The 23705-nt window shown below is 41.6% G+C and overlaps 1 pseudogene; it reads left to right on the top strand.

Annotated features, from left to right (window-relative positions):
• Positions 1-8440: 8440 nt before the first annotated feature.
• LOC136499743 (ABC transporter C family member 10-like) lies at positions 8441-23703 on the top strand (annotated as a pseudogene).
• The last annotated feature ends 2 nt before the right edge of the window (positions 23704-23705 follow it).

The raw sequence follows: 23705 nt of genomic DNA, 5'->3' as shown, positions 1-23705 counted from the left end.
CATACGGATATATCTGACAGTATAATAACAATATTTAATTAGGAAGCGACTTGACTTAGCTTTCTTGGATTGCTTGACTCCAATCTTGTTGTCGTGTGTTGCGTCTATTGGAGGCACATGGCAAGGCAACGAACTCCTGCATGTGCAGCCATTCACCGAGGAAAGTGATCCCACTGCATGCCAGTGTTGAGTTGCCACCTAATGCTGAGTTGCTGGCGACGTTGGTTGAAGAAAAGATTCCCATCTGGTTCACCATAGAATCAGCACGCACATCCCCTACCTGGCGCACCACTATCGATGAAATCTAGTCGGCAGTCTACCAAGGGGTATACCCATGGTAGTAAATGATTGGTGGGGGTGCGTGTGATCAGGAATTGGATGGTAACAGAGACACAAGACATAAGATTTATACAGGTTCAGGTCATCAATGTGACATAAAACCCTACGTCCTGTCCTCTGTTATTTTGTATTAATTGTGTATTAGATTTGATATATCTCATCTAGGGGACCCCTGCTCCTCGTTATATACTCTAGAGGGGTAGGGTTATAAGGAAAATATCCTATTTGGTATTACAATATCTTTTTGTAGCCTTACGGTGCACGCCGACTAGTGCCCCACGCCACACGCCTTGATCTTATGGGCTATGCCACCTCTGATGGTGCAGCCCATGTCTTGTCCTATGTATACCGAGGGTCATATCCCCCATAGTCTTGAAAGAGAAACTCTCATGCTCAATGGTGAAAACCTTCTCCTCGATCTCCAGAGTTGGTGCTTTGGGATTATGCTTTGCTATAGGGTTTTCTAGGTGAGTTATAAATGTGGTGAAAGCAGTTTTCCCAACCTCTTCATCATGACTCCCATTGGTAGTTTTTTTACGATAGCCTATGAGAAGATCAAAATTGAGGCTAGCAAGGATATGGAGGTCAGAATGAACCTTAGTTTTTCTTATTGATTCAAGGTATTTCCAAGATATTTGGCAAAGTTTGTCCTCGAAAAATGAAAAGTCTGAAGGTTGAAAACCTTCCTTCGGAGTGTTTGGTTCGGGTGAGGGTCTCTAGATGGGAGGTACTGGCTTGACCTCAGCCGAAGAGACTTCCTCATGGCTTGATTTAGGTCTACGCGGAGGGATTCGATGGAAAGAGTGTTTTTCTAGGATGTGATCTAAAAGCGCTTTTCCTTTCGCTAAGGTTTTGTGGTCAAGGGACCCTCTGGTAATGATATAAAGCTATAGGGTAGTTTCCTAGTTAAGAATTGACCAAAAGTGTTATAACAACACATGGTCTAGTATAGACAAGGCTGGGCTAGAGTGTGTTAAGATTGAAAATCTAGTCTAGGCTGCACCTATGGTTTCCTTCACATGTTGGTGGGAGCTGAGAATCTCTTGTCATAGGGAAGTGATTTGAGATAATGGGAAGAATGCGAAACAAAATGTATTCCTCAATTCTTCCCAATCTCTGTTTACCTTCCCTACGTTGTGGGTGGAGATTGTTTTGTCCTCTCAAAAGAAGGAAAACAACTTTTACCGAAGGTTTTTCTTGTGCCAGGCCTAAGATTGTGAAGCACACACAGAGCTGCTCAAAACTCCCATAGATGATTGCAAGAGTTTCATAAATTTAACCTGAGAAGGTTTATTCCCAAATCATGGCTATAAAGCCAGGATAGAGTTCATAGCCAGAAGCTGTAATTGGCTTCAATGGTGGTGGCTCCTAGAACTCATCCTTAGGAGCAGAAAGTGTTTTAAATGGTAGGTTGCTCCATGGTGAAAGAAAAGAAAAAGGGAATTTTGTTTTAGTTGTTTGAAAGGTAAAACACAAGGATACATTGGTGAACTAGGTTCGGAGATAATACAGCAACCGTTCCCTGGCAATGGCGCCAGAAATGCTTGTTGGTATTTCTTAATGCATACAGAAATAATCCGCAAGCGCACAGAATTACCGTTATAGCATTTCACCCAGAAGTATTCAAGGTATCATATTTCTATGAGGAACGGATGTGTAAAAGTCTCTTAGCTAGCTCACTAATGATAACAAGAAGAAAGATAGCTCAGGTAGTTACATTTTCTAGGGATAGAGATCCTAAGCTAAGATAGCTTTGCCACTATATACTTACTTTGGGCAGTGGAGCACACCTGGTCTGCCAGGCGATCCTAGCCTATGGCTCTATGCCATACCCAGACATGGGGGATTACGATGGATAGACAGGGCTATCACCACCTGCCGCATACCCCACAATAGTAGGGTACGAGGCAAACAAAAGGTTGCCTCTAGCTTAGACACCACGTCTACGCAATCGACTACTACTCTAGCATGATTGAGGTTATCCATCTTTATTAGGGCCCTCTACTAGAGCATCCATCTTGGGGACGGACGATGAACCTATAAGTAAATAATGAACAAAGCTAACTTAAACTAGAACTCACCACCGAAGATAAACTTGAACCTTATACTCCAAGTAGTATTCGAATCGTAGAGGTACAAGTGGAGAGGAGCCGATGATTCCTGGCATTCCTTCCGCTAAGTGTACAAGGGGGCCCCGGTACACAAGTGGAGGTATCTAACAATTCCGGTACTTCTCCATCTCTTTATCTTCCTCACTCACTCCCTGCACTAAACTTAGCTAAAACTAAAAATAGGAGTGTAGCTCTTCTCTTCTTGTCACATGGTGTTGTCTCTTGTGTTGTGTGTTGATGAATGAGGAGGCCTCCCCCATCTATATATAGTCATGAGATGGTCGGTTTGGGGAGGATTTCCTTGCATGCACCCATGCAACCGTCATGGAGGGGTCACCAGGAGATGACACGTGGAGGCTAGAGGCAGTTGGTGTAGCTGGTGGTGCGGGCACACCCTGGGTGCGGCCACACCCAGGTGTGGCCCCCCCCGCCACCGCCTTTCACATGATGGTTTGTTGTTGGGCTATGAGCGCAGCCGCATAGTTTTTGGGCCCAGGTTCTTTAGGTAAGTGGGCCTTCTTCTTATTCCTTTGTGTAGGAGTTTGCATTTACACTTTTCTGGTTGCGCACTTTAACTATTTTCATATGTATTCCATGCATATGCCCTACAAATGCACAACTTACCAAAACCTATGGAAATCATTAGTTTAAAGCCCTATTACTAGGTTTGGTTTTCATTTGAGTGAATTTTATTCGAATGTTGGCGGTTAAAATTATGATTTAAGGACTGCCAACAACATCTGAACACTAAATTCCTATAGGAAAAAGTCTACATAACCCTCTAAGCTTCGGTACTATGGCTACTTCACCCTCTAAACTTTGAAACCATCTAATGAGCACATTTGTGTGATGTTGTGTGGAATTAGAAAAGGGAGAGAAATTAGGGTGTTGCTGTTGAAGGCTTGGATAGGGCAATGCAACATGGTGAGGAGGTTGATAAGATGAACCAATTCTTGCAAAAGGGGCTCCTAAAGAAGGATGCAGAGCTGGAAGCAAAGCAGGAGTTCTAGAGTGAGATCCTAAAGAAGGATGCAGAGTTGGAAGCCAAGGACAAGGAGTTGGAAGCATTGCAAGCAAAGTTGAAGAATTGATGCACTCATTTCACTGTATGTTTGTGTTTGTGCTAGGCATGTTGTTTGCCATGGTGTGTAATGTTAAGATGGAATGATGCCTTGTACATGAATGTTAGGATATGGCTTGATGGCCTCTAGAGCAATGTTTGGAAATGTTATGTGGAGACATGTAGAATGCAATGAAAGATCTGTAGTCCTTGACTTCCATCTTTTGGCTCTCAGAATTCCATGCACCTGTTGCTTCATCATCTCCTTCCTCATTATCACCTGCCTACATTTCTTGATCATCTGCTCTCATCTCCATACCAACATCCTCATCATACATATCTACTGCCCCACCATTTGTGTGATAATCAATCATGACCTTGTTGTAAGCATCATCTAACAATAGGACCATCCCAGCCCCTAAATCCATCCTAGGTTGCAACCAATACAGCCATAAGATACTTTTTGGGGTAAAATGATCACCCAGGTGCCCCTTGATCTCAAAATATGATAGCTTGTCCACATCAATCCAAGACTCAACGATGTCTCCACCCACATAATGCACATGACCATTTGTAGTATGAAAATAACAACCAAAGTGAAATCGTATTGCAATATTATCAAGATCGTCTGTCCTAATAACAAAAAAAAGCTCACAATTAAACACAAACTAAAAAATCCCACTCCCTATTGCAACCGAAAGCAACCCTAAACCTAAAATACCATGAACCAATGAAATCACATAGTAACCTAACATGGATCCACCATTAATGTTCCACAGTGAACCTAAAATCACATCCGCGATGACTAAAACCGACATCTCAACGAATATGAGTGCTACGAAGTAGTTCCAAAGAAACCCCATTTTCCCCAAATTCGCTCAAATCGCACATGCCATCTCAGGAAACAAAAGGGCCAGTGAGGAGCCAAGACATACCAGGTCATCGTGTAGGAAGCCAATCACTAGAACCTGACACCGATCATCAGCATGCCGCCTGCACCGCTGGAGAGAGAAGGGGGTTCGAAGAGATGAGGAAGATGAGCGAGCACAAAGGGACTATGCAAGGGATGAGTCATGACCGTTTCCACTCACACCAAGCCATCTAACAAGTAGGCCCAAAGACCACCGTGTCCAACCTAGCCACGTTGGATGTCTACGCAAGTAAAATTGGTGTGCAATACCCCAATAGGGGGTTCCTTAACCGGTTTTGACAACTTTAATGTATTCAATACCTAGTTTTGTATTGAATAGGTTAAGTAGACACCATGCTATACAACAGGGGGTTATTTAGACTTTTCCGATTCCTATACATTGACCGAGATGAGTATGTCCTAGATTTTTTTTCAAAAATCCATGTATACTCATCCTCTAGCCCCCTAGTCAGAATCTAGGAACTCCATAAACCTTTCCCACTCCCTCATCTCCTCAATCACCAACGGTCTTCTAAATCTTACATTCTACCCATCTCTAACCCAACAATCTACCACTAAACATTTACTCTCTTCACTGATATCAAACAAATGGGGAGATTCTAATTTGAGGGGTATACTACTAGCCCAGATATCATCCCAAAATAGTGTGTTTCTGCCATTTTTAACTTTAGAGATTAAACCCCATTTAACATAATGTTTTGTTTGTAGGACCCTTTTCTAAAATTGTGACACAGTACCCTGTGATAAGTTGTAACAAATACCCTCTATGTTTGCTTTCAACATTCTCCATACCCATCTACTTAATAAGGCCTCATTCATAGTTCTTGTATTCATAATACCTAAGCTCCCAAAATCCTTAGGAATACAAAGTTGATCCCATTTTACCATATGATACTTTGACTTGTCCTTAGCTCGTTGCCAAAAAAAGTTAGACCTAATTGAGTCCATTTGTTGATGAACCACTTGAATATGGAGGCCTTGGGATTCATAATCTTGATCTTCTGGGCCTGGCACTTAGGATTCGATGGTTGTGGGCTCAAAAGACAAATGTTGAAAGGCCTTGGGCTGGTCTCCCAATCACTGTTCCTCATAAAGCTAGGGCCCTCTTCAATGTTGCAATTGATGCCATAATCAGAAATGGGGAGGAGATCTTGTTCTGGATAGATGGTTGGATGGACATACCATGGCTGAAATAGCACCTAACCTGTTCAGAACTTTCCAAAAGCGAACAACCAAAAGAAGGACCGTGGCTCAAGCGCTGCATAATAGAAGTTGGGTTCAAGATATTAAGGGAGCTCTTATAGTAGAGGTCCTGCTCGATTATCCCCACATGTAGGATATGGTGGATGGCTTCATTTTGCAACTAGAAATTCCAGACCGATATAGATGGAAGTTAACGCGGGGTGGTTCTTAGAGTAACAAGTCCGCCTATGCAGCCTTCTTTGTGGGCACCATCAAGTTCGGCCCATGGAGAAAAAATTGGAAAACCTGGGCTCTCCCCACGCTGTAAGTTTTTCATCTGGTTAGTGTTTCATAACTAGGTGTGGACAACTAGTCGTCTAGCAAAAAGGAATTTGCCACATCCAGAGTCCTGTCCCTTATGTGATCAAGTGGACGAAATAATAAATCATTTTGCAACAGTTAGGGTTGTTGTAGTTGGCACCACAACCTACTGTGTCTCATTTCTCAGGGTGGTGGAAGAGATCAGTTGCAGCTGTCTCCAAAGAAGCACGTAAAAGCCTCAACTCTGTGGCATGTCAGATCTGGAAGCATAGCCCAAACATTTAGGAGGTCTTTAGGGCTATTAGCTCGGAAGGAGGACTCTAGTGCTTGGCTGGAGCCTCCACACTCCAGGAGCTTTTCTCAGGTTGCTGCATGCTGGAGCTTAAAGCTTGGAGGCATTTGGTCGTTTCTGTAGTTTTTGTAGCGAGTCTATAATTTAGTGTCCAGGGGTGGTGTGTGTGAGTTGGGCCTCTTTGACCCGTGTAACATTTTTCTATCTTAATAAAATAATGCGCAGTTCTCCAATGCTGTTCAAGAAAAAAAAAACATGGTTCCTGCTTATTTTAAATATCTTATTATCCGGAAACGGAAAAAATTCAGCACAACCCTTTTCACCCCTGCGGGACACAAAACCTGCAACGTGTGATTCCTGTTAACAAGCGAAATCAGGCATATGGTTTCACTAAAACAAGTGTTATCTTGAGAGATTCTATAGAAAACAAAAGGCGCCATTGTTATCACTGTTCACTTGGACGTTAATTAACACTATCAGTAGTAAAAACAACCACTCCCTACATAACACTTACTCTTAATCAGACTCCTGCAGAGAGTACTGCAGCTATATAAATCAGTATATCTAGAGCAATTCACATGTGACTCACCAACAAGATGAGCTAATTAATGTGCGAACAGGATGTCTGGGTGTTGTCTGCACAAGAAAGACCCTGACACCTCTGCTGTTACAGTGTAACAAGCTCCACTAAATGTGGCTAAGGGTGTATTTAGTTCGCCAAATGAAAATTCTTGGATATCATGTTGGATGTTTTGGGATGTCGAAAGGGGTTTTCGGATACTAATAAAAAAAACTAATTACATAGCTCGCCTGGAAACTGCGAGACGAATTTATTAAGCCTAATTAATCCATCATTAGCGCATGTTAGTAACTGTAGCACTTATGGCTAATCATGGACTAATTAGTCTTAAAACATTCGTCTCGCGATTTCCAACCAAACTGTGCAATTAGTTTTTTTTTGTCTATATTTAATACTTCATGCATGTGCCGCAAGATTCGATGTGATAGTTTAGGGTGAAAATTTTTTGGAACTAAACCAGGCCTAAAAGGGGTACTAGTCATTGTGTTCACGCTTTGAAATATGATACCTTACTCAATACTCATTCAAAGGAATCATACTTTCTTACTTGTTAAAATTCTTTTAAATACATTTGTGTCGATTGTTTAACGTCAGAAAACTTCTTCCAGTTCGTGCAAGAACAGGGATGGAAAGACGGGAGGTGGAGCCATTTACTTCCTATCCAGTTTTGTCTGTTAACATGTGTAACTTAGGTATAATCCATTTGGCCATATCTCATAATAAGGGCTAGAAGTAAGAAATCTAACATAATGGAGGTCATCAAATTAGATTTAAAAGATCTTTTTTGATTGCCGCAGCAATGCATGGATTATAATCCAATACAATTAGGTGGTACCCCTTACTTTCAAGACACAACAAGAAGAGAAGCATCACTACTTTTTTGTATTAGTAGGATAGTTTAGTTTGGAAGTTAGAGTAAGTGAGCTAGTCTCCGGATTTCGAAAATTATCTTCAAGAAAAGTCTAGCACAGCTCTTATATCCTTACCCTTTTTCGAATTTGAGTTATCTTAATATATTCATATCTTCTCTACTTTATCTTAATGCTTTACTTTATTGCAACATACATAGTTATTTTGAAGTCATTAGTAGCGTAGTCATAGTTTATTGGCAAAATTTGCTAGCGGACACTGAAAGTGAGCTCACTTTGTCGGCGGACACCGAAAAAAGATCGATTTGCTGATAGACACTCTAGTTTGTGACAAATTTGCTAGAAGACACTGAACACATTAAAATATTAATTTCTTTCTCAGGAGATGAGAGAACAGCTGTAAAATGTTTGTATTTGCCCCTAGCTCTTTCTTTCGTGGGCGTGCGTTGGAACCTGAGCGAGTCCTCGCTAGCGCCGAGGATGTTGCTGATGGTGCACTTCTCCGTGCCCTACAGCCGGTCCAGGACCCTGATCCCCTCGTCCTTGGTGCCGCACCTGGACATTCGGTTGCGCCAATCATAGATCCGGCGTGTGAAGTCCGCGATGGTGTGGCCCTGGTGCGGCGGGACGGCCTCGCCGGCACGCTGGTACAACAACAGCCGGGTCACCGCTGTGATGTGCGGGAACATGTAGGAGGCGAGGAGGAAGTTGGTGGGGCTGACGTACAGGTCAAAGACACGTCCAGGCGGACGCCCATGGCGTCATACATAACCACTGCGAAGCGGTCGGCGCTGAGGGCGTTTGTCGGCGGGCATACGGTGGCGGCGGCGGCGGTTCCTGGTTGTGGGGTTCGATGCTGAAAGCCCTAGTTTGGTTTTGGCTAATTGATGGAACCTAGTGTACTAACCCTTGTCACTAAGTGTTGTAATTGAGCTAGGGTGGTACACATCAAGTGGTGGAGCTAGATATGGTCATGATGATGGAGGTGACCAAAAGAGATGATCAAGTGCTCCAACTTGGAAAAGAAGAAAGAGGAAAACAAAAACCAAGGATGATCAAGGCAAATGTATCAAATAGGTTTTTGTTTCAGCACTCAAGACACCATAGAGGGTGTGAGTATGTTAAAGATAGATAGCCGCACTATGAAGAGGAGAAAATCATGGCTAAGCGGTTATCAAATGCCACTAGGTGAAGTCATAATTGCATATGCATTAGGACCTAGTGTGCTAACAATTAACCCTTGAAAAATGCTTGAAAAATGCTAACACACGTGCACATGAGTTTTACACTTTGTGGTTAGCAACTTAGAAGCAAGGGTGAAGAGATAGAAGTTGAAAAGGTGAAGAAAACACTGATCGGACCGTGGCTATGGGTGGATCGGACCCTGAGAGGGTGAGTCCGATGGCCAACCCTAGCCTGTGGGTGGTGCGGGCGCTCGGACCAGACCCAACACTGGGGCACGACTAGACCTGCGCTGGAGAGTCTAGTTAGACGGTGATCAGGCGCAGAAGGCGACGTGGCGATCAGGCATGGACCGGACCCAAGTGTTGAGTCCAGTCATGGGGCATCGGACTCAGTCCGAGGATGCTAGGAGCTCTCGGTGTGATTTTTGTCGTGATCGGACTCTGGGGTCTCGGCTAGATCGGACCTAAAGAGCGTGAGTCTGGTCATGGCGTTGGTGGCGTGCAGTAGAGGGTACCAGACCCTGAGGTGAGTCCGGTCACCAAGACCAAACAGAGTCCGATCACATTTTAATGCTCGGGGAGCTCTCTGGAAACGTTCGGACTCACGGGCGCAAAAGCGACCAGACCCTGGCCGCAAAGTCTGGTCCGGAATTGGTTGTACGCGTGCACGGAGTTGACCGTTGGAGATGTGCAGCTGAGGTTGAATGCTTGGATGCATGGCGATCATCTACCGATCAGACCCTAGCTTAGAGTCCGGTCAGTGAGTCCGGTCGTGTCTATGTGTGCCTAACGGCTCTTTGAGCCAAGGGGGCTCTATAAATAGACTTGGGCCAGCTCTAACTCACTCTCTTGCATATTTTTATCAGTGATACATCCTTGTGAGCTAAAGCAAACATCTCCCACTCATCTCCTCCATTGATTCATTATCATAGTGAGATTGGGAGTGATCCTTAGTGCCTTTGCTTGAATGATTGCATCTAGTGGCACTTGGGAATCATTGGAGCTGTGGTTTTCTTATTACTATTGGTGGTTGCCGCCACCTACACGGCTTAGAGCAGCGGAGGGGCATTAGCACAAGTTGGTGATTGTTCGTGGCCATCTCCCGGTGATTTGTGAGGGGTCTTGTACCTTCCCCGACGAAGAGCCGAAAGATAACTCTAGTAAATTGCTCGTGTCATTGAGTTACCCTCACTTGTGGGTAGGTTCTTGCAGCACCCATTTGTTAGGCTAGGTTTGTGAAACACCTATTAGCCGCCGAACCACCAAGTGTGTGGTCCACATAATGGGGACTAGCGTGCTGGCAAGCACGTGAACCTCAGAAGAAAAATCTTATGTCAATTGTGTATTGAACTTCTCCCGATATTCTCTTGGGCTTCACATATTGATTGATTGATCTCTTACCTCAGCCGGTATCACACTCATCACCTCTCTTGCATTACTTATTTACTTACTTGTAGTAGAGGTAGTTTGAGTAGTGTAGCTCTCTTGCTTGCTAGTTGAGCAGCTTAGTGTAATTAGTTGATCTAGTTAGCTAGCTCACTAGTGTAGAACTAGAGACTTAGCCTTGTGTGATCTAGAGATATTAATTGACTAGAATTATTGGTGTAGGTGGTTTGCATCTTTTGTAGAGCTAGAGCAAAATTGTATTTCACCATTTAGTTTACTAACCACTTGCTCTAGTGAATTTGTAGATAATTTTTATAGACTATTCACCTCTCAAACTATTTAGGACCTTTCAGACGCACATGGGGCGGCGGCAGCACTCGGGCGCGGTGCAATTTGGAAGAGAGCTATACTCTTATCTGTGTTTGTGGCTTGCTTTGAGGTTTTTCCGTGACAGCCAGCAGGTGATGACATCCTTGCCTAATATCTGTATTCCACAATGTTTGGGCAAGTTATTAAAACGTACGACCACCCCGTGCTAGGAGCCTTGCCATCGTTGACCTTTCTCATCCCATCTTGCTGTCCGTTCTCATATATCATATTCATAGTTTTGTTTTTGAAATCAAACTTGTTTAAGTTGGATCAATTTTATAGAAAAAAAAATTTATTAACATCTACTCCCTCTGTCCAAGAAAGAATGCAACTATAGCATTCGTGCCGGTCAAACTAGTTCAAGTTTGACCAAATTTATAGTAAGTAGCATTAATGTTTATGTCTCCAATTAAATTTATTATGAAAATATATCCTATAACGAATTTAGTGATACTTATTTTGTATCATGAATGTTAGTTTTTTTTATATAAATTTAGTCAAAGTCTAAACTGTTTGACTTCTCGAAAAGCGAGAATTGCATTCCTTTGTGGATGGAGGGGGTATAATATCAAATAAATACAATTTTAAAATATATTTCATGATGCATCAAATGAAGCTAGTTTGATGCTATAGATGTGGTAATTTTTTCATAAATTTGGTCAATATTAGATAAGTTCAGACTTGAGTAAAGTTAAAATAACTTATAATTTAAAATAGAAAGAGTATGATTTTTTTAATTATTTAATTCAGAAAATGTAGTTAAGGCCCATTTTGAGTTTTGCACAGGGTAGTCAGGGACGCCCCTATCCAAGAGAAGTAATAGATATTGCAAAAGATCAATTATATTTTTATACTGCTATAGAAAATTTCATTAATATTCTAGTAAAAAGAAAGCACAGAAAATTATGAGAAATCTCTTTGAAGGAAGCTCTGAAACAACGGTAATAATCATGGATGTTTACGGCTTTTCGTTAGTATAATCGTATTGGTTGAATTGATTCTCTCATCCGTATCCTCTGTTTCTGCGGCTCACTATCTTGTTCACCGCCTGCTTGGCTGCCCCCCCCAAAGTTCCCCCATCTACTCCACTCTTTCTCACTTCAGTCTCTCTGTGTGATTCAGGGTTCAAAATTTTAGCAAAATTTTACTAATTTCGATAATTTCGGTGGTGGCCAAAAGAAAAATCCCAAATTTTATAATACACTAATATATGTGCTATATAACTTTAGACTTATATTTTCTATTGTTTATATTACATATTCTTCTATTCATTAGATGTGTAGTCATAAATCATACTCATATTTATTTAGATCTATTTTTTTAAACATACTTCATGCTCTAGTCTCTAAACAAATTTCGACGAAATTTCTATCGAATTTCATGAAATTCGGTAATTTCGGTGGTGGTCGAATTTTTTGCGACCGAAATTAAAAACCCTGGTGTGATTTCACCGGATTTGGGGTCAATATTTGTGGAATTGATTTGGAACTGGAGATCTAAAATCCTCCGATCGGACAGGAAGAGTGAATGTTGCTGAAGCTTCTGGGTTCAATTGGTTCACCATTGATCCAGTAGTCTTCTCTCCTCTGAGCATGGGTTAAACCCTGTCCCCTTTCAACTTGTTGCTGACTCGGGCCATTTATTCGGCCTGCCTGCTGCCGTCCTTTCATCCGGTTATCGGCGCCGAGGTGGTGGTGCGTTCTGGACGGGATGGGCAGCACGCCCCTTGGAGTCGGAGCTGCCCTTTCTTCTTCCCTCCCTGATCGCTTGCTGCCGCGTCACCTCCTCCCCATTCGTCCTGGGATCACGCATCGAGCCGTGCTGCCTCTATTCGCCGTTACTGCTTGCCGTCGTCGCTTCTATCATGCCTCGCGACGCCCACTGGTTTTCTCCCAGGGGACGGTGGGCCGCGTCATCGCGCCGCTGCTTCAAGCGGCTTCCAAGGTGAACAATTCTTTACGGTACATTAATTTCGTCAAAAAATTTAAGAGAGATTTTGATAATTGACATCCAATTCTCGAGCATTTCAAGATTTGAGACACATAATCAACACCTCCTGAATATTTTCACTCCTCTATTGCTCTGAGGACATTTGATAAAGTATCTTTGTAGTATTTTTTTTTTTTACTGTCAGTTTATATGTAATGCTTAGCAGAAAATAGATAAGCAAGTTTTTGCCCATTGTTTTCCTACTTATCTTCTCCGACCCATAGCGTGGTTCCTACTTGTTTCAAATATCGTACTGTTTGGAAACACTCATCTTTTTCACCCCTGCTGGAGAGTGTGGGCGCCACCGAAATGCAAATTCCAACATGGCTACTGCTACAAGATAGATTGTGGACCGCGGCCCAGCTGCAACTACGCGTATGAAAAGACTACTTCTATGCATTGTGGGAGGGAAACTTAGGGCGCATTTAGTTCCGAGATTTTTTTAGTTTTTGGCTACTGTAGCACTTTCGTTTATATTTGGTAAAAATTGTCCAATTATGGACTATTTAGGCTTAAAAGATTCGTCTCGCCAATTACAGGCAAACTGTGTAATTAGTTATTCTTTTTACCTACATTTAATGCTCCATGCATGTGCCGCAAGATTTAATGTGACGAGGAATCTTGAAAATTTTTTGTTTTTAGGTGGAATCTAAACAGGGCCTTAGACACAACCCAACACCTGTTTTTCGAGTGCCCCTACTCCGGTCTGGTTTGGGGACTCGTGGGTTCCTGGAGCTCTTGTGATAGCTTGCAACCGTCGCGGTGGAAGGAGGAACATGATATAGAGGACTGGTTCAGCCAAGCCATGGCAAAAGGCGTCAAGAAGGGCCACACGTTAGTGATTCTGACTCTATGGTGCATATGGAACCAACGAAACGCGATTATCTTCAGGGAGTGTCGATAGACAGCACAAGCTATGTTCCTAGAAATAAAGGACACCGAATACTACTGGTCCTTGGCATGAGGAACGGCTCCCAAGCCTCTAATGCTCGCTCAACTAGGTAGTGAGTAATTAGTTTTGTAAACCAAAACCCACCAGCCTAGGCTCACGCATGTAACCGATGTTTGCTACTTCCTCTTATTATTAATCAAAGCCGGGCAACCGGGCTTTCAAAAAAAAACAATTCGGAAAGTACTGTAACCCAGCTTTTATTAGTAACTGCAGTTCTTTCTGGATTTTTTTCCTAATAAAGTGAATTTCCACAGCCTACAACGCAACTGGGCTGCACAATAGTCTAAACAAGGAATCCAATCTGGATTCTTTTGATTCTGAGAGATCTCAGTCTCATTTCTTGAATGCTGGATTTTTGGCAAGATGTCATTTTGGTGGATGAATCCCTTGGTAAAGAAGGGCTACGAGAGGCCTCTTGAAGAGAAAGATGTACCTCTTTTGGGTGTTGCAGACCAGGCGGGCACTCATGGCCCTGTTTGTTTGTCTTGTGAGCTATACTATTTCAATGAATGAACAGTGTTTTCTCTCACAACAAATCAGTGATCAATACTTTCAGCCATGGCTTTTCAGCAAAGCGAACATGACCAATATTCATTGTTCTTAGAGAAACTGAATGCTGGGCAATCATCTGTCATTTGGGCCATTGTTTCATGTTACAAAAGGGAGATTCTAGGGCTTGTTTAGTTGGCGAAATTTTTGATGAAATGGTACTGTAGCACTTTCGTGGTTATTTGATAATTAGTGTCCAATCATAGTCTAATTAGGCTTAAAAGATTCGTCTCGTGAATTTCGTCTAAACTGTGTAATTAGTTTTATTTTTTATTTATATTTAATGCTTCATGCATGCGTCAAAGATTCGATGTGACGGAAAATCTTGAAAATTTTTGGGAACTAAACACTACCCTAGTTTCTGGGTTCTTTGCATTTCTCAAGGTACTCACCCTATCTGCTGGACCATTGCTCTTGAAGGAATTTATCAATGTATCGTCATCAGGAAAAAAATCATTCAGGCATGAAGGTGTTCTTATAGCTCTTGGACTTCTTTTGCCCAAATGCTTAGAATCATTGTCCCAGAGACACTGGTATTTTCACATGCGGAGAGTGGGAACCCAAGTGAGGTCACTCATGTCAGCTGCTATTTACCGAAAGCAACAAAAGTTAGCATACTTTGCCAACATAAAGCATTCTTCTGGGGAGATAATGAACTATCGCATAGTGGATGCCTACAGGGTTGGCGACTTTCCATTTTGGTTTCATCGGACATGGACTACAGGCCTCCAACTTTCATTGCCTTCACAGTACTATACAAGGCGGTTGATCCTGCAACAATAGCATCTATATTTGTTATAGTTCTGAATGTTTTAATGAATGGCCCTCTTGTGAAGTATCAGCAAAACTGCCATAATAAACTCATGCAAGCTCAAGATCTTAGGTTGAAAGCTATATCTGAGGCTCTTGTGAACATGAAAATGTTGAAGCTTTATGCATGGGAGCTCCATTTCAAGGGTGTCATAGAACATCTTCGGGAGCTGGAGCTGGAGCTGAAATGGTTGTCAGCATTCCAGATGGGAAAGGCATATACTAGTGTTCTTTTCTGGGCGTCTCCTGCACTTGTTTCAGCTGCAACATTCACAGCATGCTACTTCTTAGGTGTTCCACTTGATCCCAGCAATGTATTTACCTTTGTAGCTGCACAGCGTCTTGTTCAGGATCCTATCAATCATATTCCAAATGTTATTGGATCTGTAACTCAAGCAAGGGCTGCTTTCTGTCGGATAAATGAATTTATTGGTGCACCAGAGGTACAGAAGGATCAAGTTTTGATGGAGTATTGTACACCTAATCAGTATCCCATAGTAATCAAATCTGGCTGTTTCTCATGGGACATCTCTGGAAATTCAAATATGAGGGGTATTAATTTGGAGGTGAAACAAGGAACAAAAGTAGCAATCTGTGGTGAGGTTGGCTCGGGAAAAGCAACTCTTATAGCAGTTGGTTTGATCTCCACCAATTGGGCCCTTGGATCCGCGCCCTGATCGGGAGCGCCAACCGCTCCATGGTTGGTGGACCCCCGTCGCACAGCACCATAAAAAGGAGGTGGGGGCCGGGGCACAAGGACAGAGGTTGACCTGAGCCACCATAACCCGCCTATAGAGAAACCCTAACCCGATCTAAAGAGAGCGTGCTGCCAGCGACGGGAAGCCGCCACCAACTTCACTGTCGCCTCTACATCACCACTACTGCGCCGGACTTCACCACCCGCACTGCGTACCCGCTGCCATGGCGGCGGCCACTTCTTCCTCTACCCCCTCTGCCAAGCCCAAAGGTATGGTCCCTCTACTCTCTCTGCCTCCTTGTCTCAAGTTCACAGTTAATCGATTTGAATCAATCAATAAGTAATTCACCCTCAGTACTACACCTAGATGAATCCTAAGAGTTTAATATTGGTATCAGAGCAAGGTTTTCTAGTGTGTAGATCTAGATAGGGAGACTAGCAATTTAGAAGGAGATGAGAAAGATCCAATTCGGATCGGAGTAGAGGGTTCCTAACCCTAACCCTAGAAGGGGAAGAACAACAGAACAAAGAGGGCTCGATTCGGCTCGATTCGGATCGACCCAGACATGAACCCCAACCCCAACTCGTGAAAAGCAGGTGGGGAAGATGAACAGTGGGATGAACAATGGGTTCGGCCAAACCCTAACCGGCCAAATCCGAACTCTAACCCTAGACTCGACCCACTCCGGGAAGAGAGAAGAAGGGGTTTTGGGAGATTAACTCACCGGATTAGCTCCGGGAAGCACACCGCAGGAAATCCCCATGAATACGTAACCCTAACCCTAATCGATAAGAGGACGACATGAAGAGAGGGATCTACCGGGACCTCACCGCTGTCACTACCGCCACCGCGCGGGATGTTCACCGAGATCTTGCCGCGCCAATGCACGGTCTCCGACGTGCGGGCTAGGGATCCAAGGCGCAACCGCAAGGCCGCTCGACGGTGGCACACTCCGCCTAGGGCGAGTGTGCGCGCTAGCGAGGGGCCCTACAGCCGTGCCACCTTCTTCCTTCTCTCCAGCCGCCACGCGCTGCCGTCGCGCCGTCGTTTCTGTGGCGCTGAAGTGAGAGAATGGGAGGGAGGAAAATGAGACTAGGGTTACGGGAGGAGTCGGCGCCGAGCGGTTTTGCTCGCGCGAGAACGACGTGGAGACGTCGGATCTAGATCAACAGCACAGATCCACCGGGCTGGATTTTGGCCTAGGCGGGCGCGCGCGGAGGACAACTTTGCCAGCCTAGGCCCAGGTTACGGCCTGGGAAGGCACCGCAGGCGCGCGAAGAAAGTAGGCCGGGATGTTTTGCTGACAGGCTGAGCAACAGTATAGTTTTGAGTCCATTTTTCTTTTCCTTTTTTCAGTAAATCGTTATTTCCTAAAAAATGATTAATGGCTCAAAGAAAATTAGTAAAGAGAATTTCCCTATGGGTAAAATTCACCAATAATGTTTAAGTTTCTGCTGCAATGTTTAAAGTTTATTATCTTCTAATTAAATTTGAACCAACCGAAGAATTTAATTTGAAGAGTAGTTATATTTAGTAAATCATGATTATGCTTATCCTCTAATTAAATTAGAACCAATGAAAAAATTTAATTAGAGGAGTAGTCTATTTTTTATTTAAGTAAAATTATGGTATTGTCATTTTCTGACGAACGTTGATGATGACAATATTATAATGAATTTAAGTTTGAAGTTTAAATCTCTGATAAATTTTACACCAACGTGGTCAATTTTCAGAGAGTAATTAAGGACCAAGAAATGCTCCTAAACTAAAAGAATGTATTTCATTTAGTTTTCGCTGTAATGAAGTTGATTATCTTCTAATTAAATTCGAACCAACGGGAGAATTTAATTTTAAAGAGTAGTTATATGTATTTCAAGTTGATTTATGAGTTTTATGCATTAATTCTATTTTCTGCCCAACGGTGATGTAGAATTGATGCAGAAGCACCTTGTATGTTTTAATTCGATGATATGCTTTGGTTGTATGCCAACGGGCTGTAATGCTGGGTATGTCAATGAAAAGGCTTGAGTCAAACCAGTTCAAGACAGTTTTTGTTAGTTTACTAATTTCCTGATTAAATTGAAACCATAAGCGAATGTTTTAGTCGTCATGACTAAGTTTTCGTATAGATGTATCCCGCATGGGGAGAAGTTTTGGCATAGTAATCATGCTAGTCCATCCAGCATGGCGGGAGAAGTTTTGTGATGATCCACATGTTTTGTATTCCACATTGCGAGATAAGTTTGGGTAGCTCTTATGCTGTCCTAGTATTAACCTTGGCACAATAGAAATGCATAGTCATGGTCAATACTAACCAAAAGATAAGAAAAGATACGAGTGTGACTTACAAAAGTACCACTAATGAAAGATCTCGTTGAGTTCTTAAAGTGAAATAAGGAAAGTGTACTCTTAAACGGATCAAGAAATAACTTTGTTTACATGACACAATCTTGTGAATGAAGTAAGATATAAGTGTCTCCTCGTTTACAGGCTTTCTGAATAGTTATCGAAATTATGGCAGTAAAGTTTATGCCATATTTCGAGGGGAAAAATATAAAGATCAATTAAGAAAGATACTCTTCATTAAGAGTGAGATAAAGATTAATTAAGATAAATGTGACCGTCGTAGGAGTACAATGGTTACAATAATAATACCCCTAAGTAGAGAAATAGCTAAATTCCTAGACTTTTTAAAGTTTCGACAGAAAAATAGCGTAGTCTTTCTCAAAGATGTTAAGGTGGTGCTTAAAGCGCCATATGAAATTTTAACATATTAAACCCAAAATAAGATATTTGAATATACACTGTCTTTAGAAAAGATGGGAAAATCTAGGAGAGCATGGTATGTAGAGGTATGTAGAGACCTAAGACTTAAAGAGAAGCGGGACTACATGCCCACTTCAGTGATTCAAAAATAACGAATCTCTCAATACATGTTGATGTTGTATGACTTATACAACACATGTTGTTGGCTTTTCGAAGAAGATGAATAATGTAAACAAGGATCTTGTAATACAGAAGCCTGTAGAATCAATTGTCTCTTGGCAAATGAAGAGCAACAATAGCCCCATATGAAAGTGCCAGTAGATGAGGCCCCAAAATGTCTCAAAGAATTAGTAAACCAGTTTTTCAATAACTATGAAGTCTATGTTAGTAAAGAAATTCAAATAGAGGGTGATCCCACCTCATTTGAAGAAGCCATGAAAAGCGTTTACTCGTTTAAATGGCAAGAAGCCATAAAAATTGAAATGAATTCGGTGAACACCAACGATGTTTGGGACTTGGAAGTAATTCCCAATGGAGACAAAACAGTAGGCTGTTAATGGGTCTATAAGACAAAATGTGACTCCAAAGGAAAAGTAGAAAGATATAAAGTTAAAATGAATTTGATGAGTACCAACGATGTTTGGGACTTAGAAGTAATTTCCAATGGAGCCAAAATAGTAGGCTGTTAATGGGTCTACAAGACAAAATGTAACTCCAAAGAGAATGTAGAAAGATATAAAGCATGACTTGTGGCAATATGCTTTAAGCAAAAAGAATGAAAAGATTACAATGAGAATTTTCTCTCTAGTCTTATGTAGGGGTTCTTTTAGAATCATAATGGTATTAATGACACATTACGATTTAGAGTTACATCAGATAGATGTAAAGACGACATTCCTCAACGGGGATTTATATGGAAACAATTACATGGCACAACCCAAAAGGTTTTGTCGTGGAAGAAAAGAACATATGGGATGTCGTCTGTAGAAATCTATCTATGGGTTAAAAGTAAGTCTCTAGACAGTAGTATTTGAAGTTGATGAAATGATAAGAAAGTTTGGGTTTAAAGAAAATGAGAAGGATAGTAGCGTTTATGCAAAGTTCAAGAATGGAAGATTTATTTTCCACATTCTGTGAATAGATGACATTCTACTCACTAGTAGTGATGTTAATCTGTCATTGGAGAAGAAGTTTTATCCTCAAGTTTCAACGTGAATGATCTTGGTGAAGCGTCATTGGTTCTAGGAATCGAAATTCACCAAGATAGATAAAAATGGGGTATTAGGACTATCGCAAAGGCATACTTAGAAAAGTTTCTAAAGAAATAAAGTATACATGCGAGTAAACCTACGCCTCCTCCTATAGTCAAGGGTAATAGATTTGAGAAATTTAAGTATTCCAGGAACCGATATGAGATCGATCAAAAGAATATGGTTCCATATGCTTCAGTTGTTGGAAGCTTGATGTGCGTACAAGTAAGAACTTACCCTGACGTAGTTTATGTATCCAGGATATTTTGGCAGAAGTCCAGTTCAAATATAGATCACTGGAATTGAGTTGAGAATGTCTTGTAATTTTGCAAAGTATCATAGGCCTCATGTTGAGTAAGAAAGAATAAGTACTCTCAAATAGTTGAGGGTATAAAAAGTTAAGTCATAGCGAGATGTGTAGTGAAATCCACAGTAGTTGCTAACACTCACAGTTAGAGCATTATTGTGGAAAAGCTCCAAAGAAACAGTTGTGGTGTCATCAGTGATGCATACCATAGTATAGCTATGAGGCTTAAGGAACAGGCAAAAGGAGGTTAAGGAAATTTGTACCCGGATTTAACAATGATAGAAAACAGCAATAACTACTTAAAGTAAGTTCACTACTAAGACAACAAGTCAAGTGTGCTGCCAAACACATTGACACTAAGGTATATGTTGTAAAGAAGAAAATCTAGAATCATTTTGAAAGCAATGAGCACATAAGTACTGAGTAAGTACTTGTGGATTCGCTTACCAAAAGCTAACCACCCAGTGCGTTTAGAGAACAGACAATCGACATGGATTTATAGGAAAGCCTATGATTTCTAGATACTAAGGGCCTAGTTGAGTATCTGTTTCAAACAGAGAGGTGCATTATAGCTGTTTAATCTAATGGCAACAGACCGTGACGATGAGGCACGCTCTATGCACCGATCTGTGATGGAATGAGAACACGATAAAGTAAGTAAGTTAAGTTTAAGGAATAAGGTGAGATCAAGGGGGAGAATGTTGGTTTGATCTCCACCGGCCAATTGGGCCTTTGGATCCACGCCTTGATCGGGGGCACCCAACCGCTCTATGGTTGGTGGGCCCCCGTTGCACAACAACATAAAAGGGAGGTGGGGGCCGGGGCACAAGGACAGAGGTTGACCTGAGACGCCGTAACCTGCCTACAGAGGAACCCTAACCCGATTTAAAGAGAGCGTGCTGCCAACGACGGGAAGCCGCCACCAACTTCACCGTCGCCTCTGCATCACCACTACTGCGCCGGACTTCACCGCCCACACTGCGTACCCGCTGCCATGGCGGCCACTTCTTCCTCTACCCCCTCTGCCAAGCCCGAAGGTATGGTCCCTCTACTCTCTCTGCCTCCTTGTCTCAAGTTCACAGTTAATCGATTTGAATTAATCAATAAGTAATTCATCCTCAGTACTACACCTAGATGAATCCTAAGAGTTTAACAATAGCAGCTATTCTGGGTGATGTCCCATGGACTGAAGGAATGGTATATTAATTGCTCCTCTATGTTTTTCTTTGCATTTAACATTGTCATTTCTACATATTGTTCTATAACCTCCTCAACCATAAACCTAATATCAATATATCATATTGTTACATGAATATCTTTCTGTTTTGTTTACAAAATTTCTTTGCTTTATTGGCGTAATATAAAGTGCTATCATTTTTAGTTCCTCTTTCTTTCATTGGTCGGATTCTAAATTGCTTCAGATTTCTAGGCTGTACAGTGTAGATGTCTATGCGACACTTAGTAAAATTATTGCATAATTCAATTCCATTTTTTCATACAATTGAGTAGCACTGTCATCAACTCCTTTTCCTCCATGTGGAATGTAGAGGCAGGTGATGGAATTTGAGAGAAGGTCGAACTTGTCTGTGCTCTGTACCTCCAATAGCTTTTCACGACATAGTTATTGTTACAAAAATAATGTATTTTCATTTTGCGCAGGTATAGATCCATATATGGATACCTACCTTTCTTACTAAAACATTGTGGCATCTTAAGTTAACGTAATATAAGTCTATATATGGATCCTCGGGTGAAATTTGTTCTAATAGATTAACTAACTTTTGTATGTAAAATTTATTCTAATGATTTAGTTGGTCTTGAGTACTGATTTATTTCTTTGAACACAATGTGGATCCAATCAGGATCCGTGCAGGACAACATACTTTTTGGCTCTGCCATGGACAAGACAAGATACAAAGAGACTCTTCAACGGTGTTAGTTGGTGTATGACCTTGAAAGCCTACCCTTAGGTGACCTTGCTCAAATTGGGGAAAGAGGTGTAAATCTTAGTGGAGGACAGAAGCAGCGTATTCAATTAGCTCGTGCATTATATTATGATGCAGATATATATCTTTTGGATGACCCTTTTAGCTCTGTTGATAGACATACTACTAGAAGTCTTTTTAATGTATGGATGCTTAAAGGATTCTCAGTTTTGTTGCACAATTTTTTGCGTTATCTAACGTTTATTTTCATTGCAGGAATATGTGATAGGAGCTTTATCGGAAAAGACTGTTCTGCTAGTAACCCATCAAGTGGAGTTTTTATGCATTTGATTCTGTTCTAGTAAGTATTGATGCTAACCTTAGCAGTTCAAGTTTGAAAGAAAAGCAGCCATCAGGCTGGGGTTGGACTATGCCCTCCGAATGCAATTTCCGGGAATACGTTTTCCTAGTACTCCTGAAGCAAGTTGGCTCATGTGAGATTTTCCGTGGTCAATTCCATTGGATAAATAGGATCGCGCTTTCTTTCTGATCCAAGCTTTTTCTGATTGAATATTAAAGGGATATTAGTGTATTATAAGGTGATTAATGTGCATTATAATGTATTAAGGGCTGTTCAATTGTATTAAGAAATTTTAAAGGTTTTATCATATTCACTCCCAGCACCTCATGCAAGCCATCTATCCACTCAACAAGATATGTTTTCACAGCATGTATCATCTCAGCAACCAACAAAACAACCATTTGTTGCCATCTTCCCACTCTGGTTTGGCCTCGTTCATTTAGGCCACACAGAGGTGCATCCAACCAACCAAACTAGCCTTAGATCATGTGTACTCAAGTTAATTATAAGCTTAATTTTTGTCTGAGCTAAAGTCTATACATAAATTTGTTGGTTTCCCCTTCTAATTTCGAGCTAGACCCACTTGTAGCAACCTGCTTGCATTTTTACTCACTTGTCCAAGAGGATTAACTAAGAATTAGTCTGTTAGGACCCTTGAGCATCATACATTATTGTTTTGAACTTTAAACTCCCTCCCTCCCTAAATGGTAGGAAAGAAATTTGTACTCTAATGAAGTATCTGAATTCCATATAGTTATTTGTGCTATCTGCAAGATGTATTGGGGTTCTTTGGTGCATGAAATGTGATGTTATGGAACTCATATTATTCTGCATAACAGTCAGTGGGAAATCTTTTTGCAGTTAATGTCCCAAGGACAGATTACCCATGCTGCTTCGTACAAAGAACTGCTAGCAGCTTCCAAAGAGTTTCAGGAGCTTGTGAATGCACATAAAGGCACTCCTGACCTTCCAAATGTCCACACTATAGCTTATAATGGAGGTAAGAGGCAATTTATAAGGGATTCTCGTGTGGTTCATGATATGGGAAAAGAATGTGTTAAGCTATCAGGATTTAATCAACTAATTGGGAAAGAAGAGAGATTGGTGATACTGGTCTGAAACCTTATTTAATGTATTTAGGCCAAAATAAGGGATACATATATGCTACTCTTGTTGCTGTTACCAACATTTTATTCACATCTGGGCAACTATCACAGAACTCATGGCTAACTGCCAATGTTCAAAATCCCAGTGTAAGTACATTGAATCTGGTTCTGGTGTATATTGCCATTGGATTAGGTTCGATCATCTTCTTGCTCTTTAGAGCACTGTTAGCAGTTGATCTTAATATCCAGACATCAAGGTCTTTGTTTTCCCAACTACTTGGTGCTCTATTCCATGCACCCATGTCTTTCTATGATTCCACTCCACTTGGAAGGATCCTTAGCCATGTAAGTGCTACTCTTGTTTAAAC

This window comes from Miscanthus floridulus, chromosome 13, assembly GCF_019320115.1.
Source record: "Miscanthus floridulus cultivar M001 chromosome 13, ASM1932011v1, whole genome shotgun sequence".
NCBI classification, from domain to species: Eukaryota; Viridiplantae; Streptophyta; class Magnoliopsida; order Poales; family Poaceae; genus Miscanthus; species Miscanthus floridulus.
This window is presented reverse-complemented; position numbering and strand designations above follow the sequence as displayed.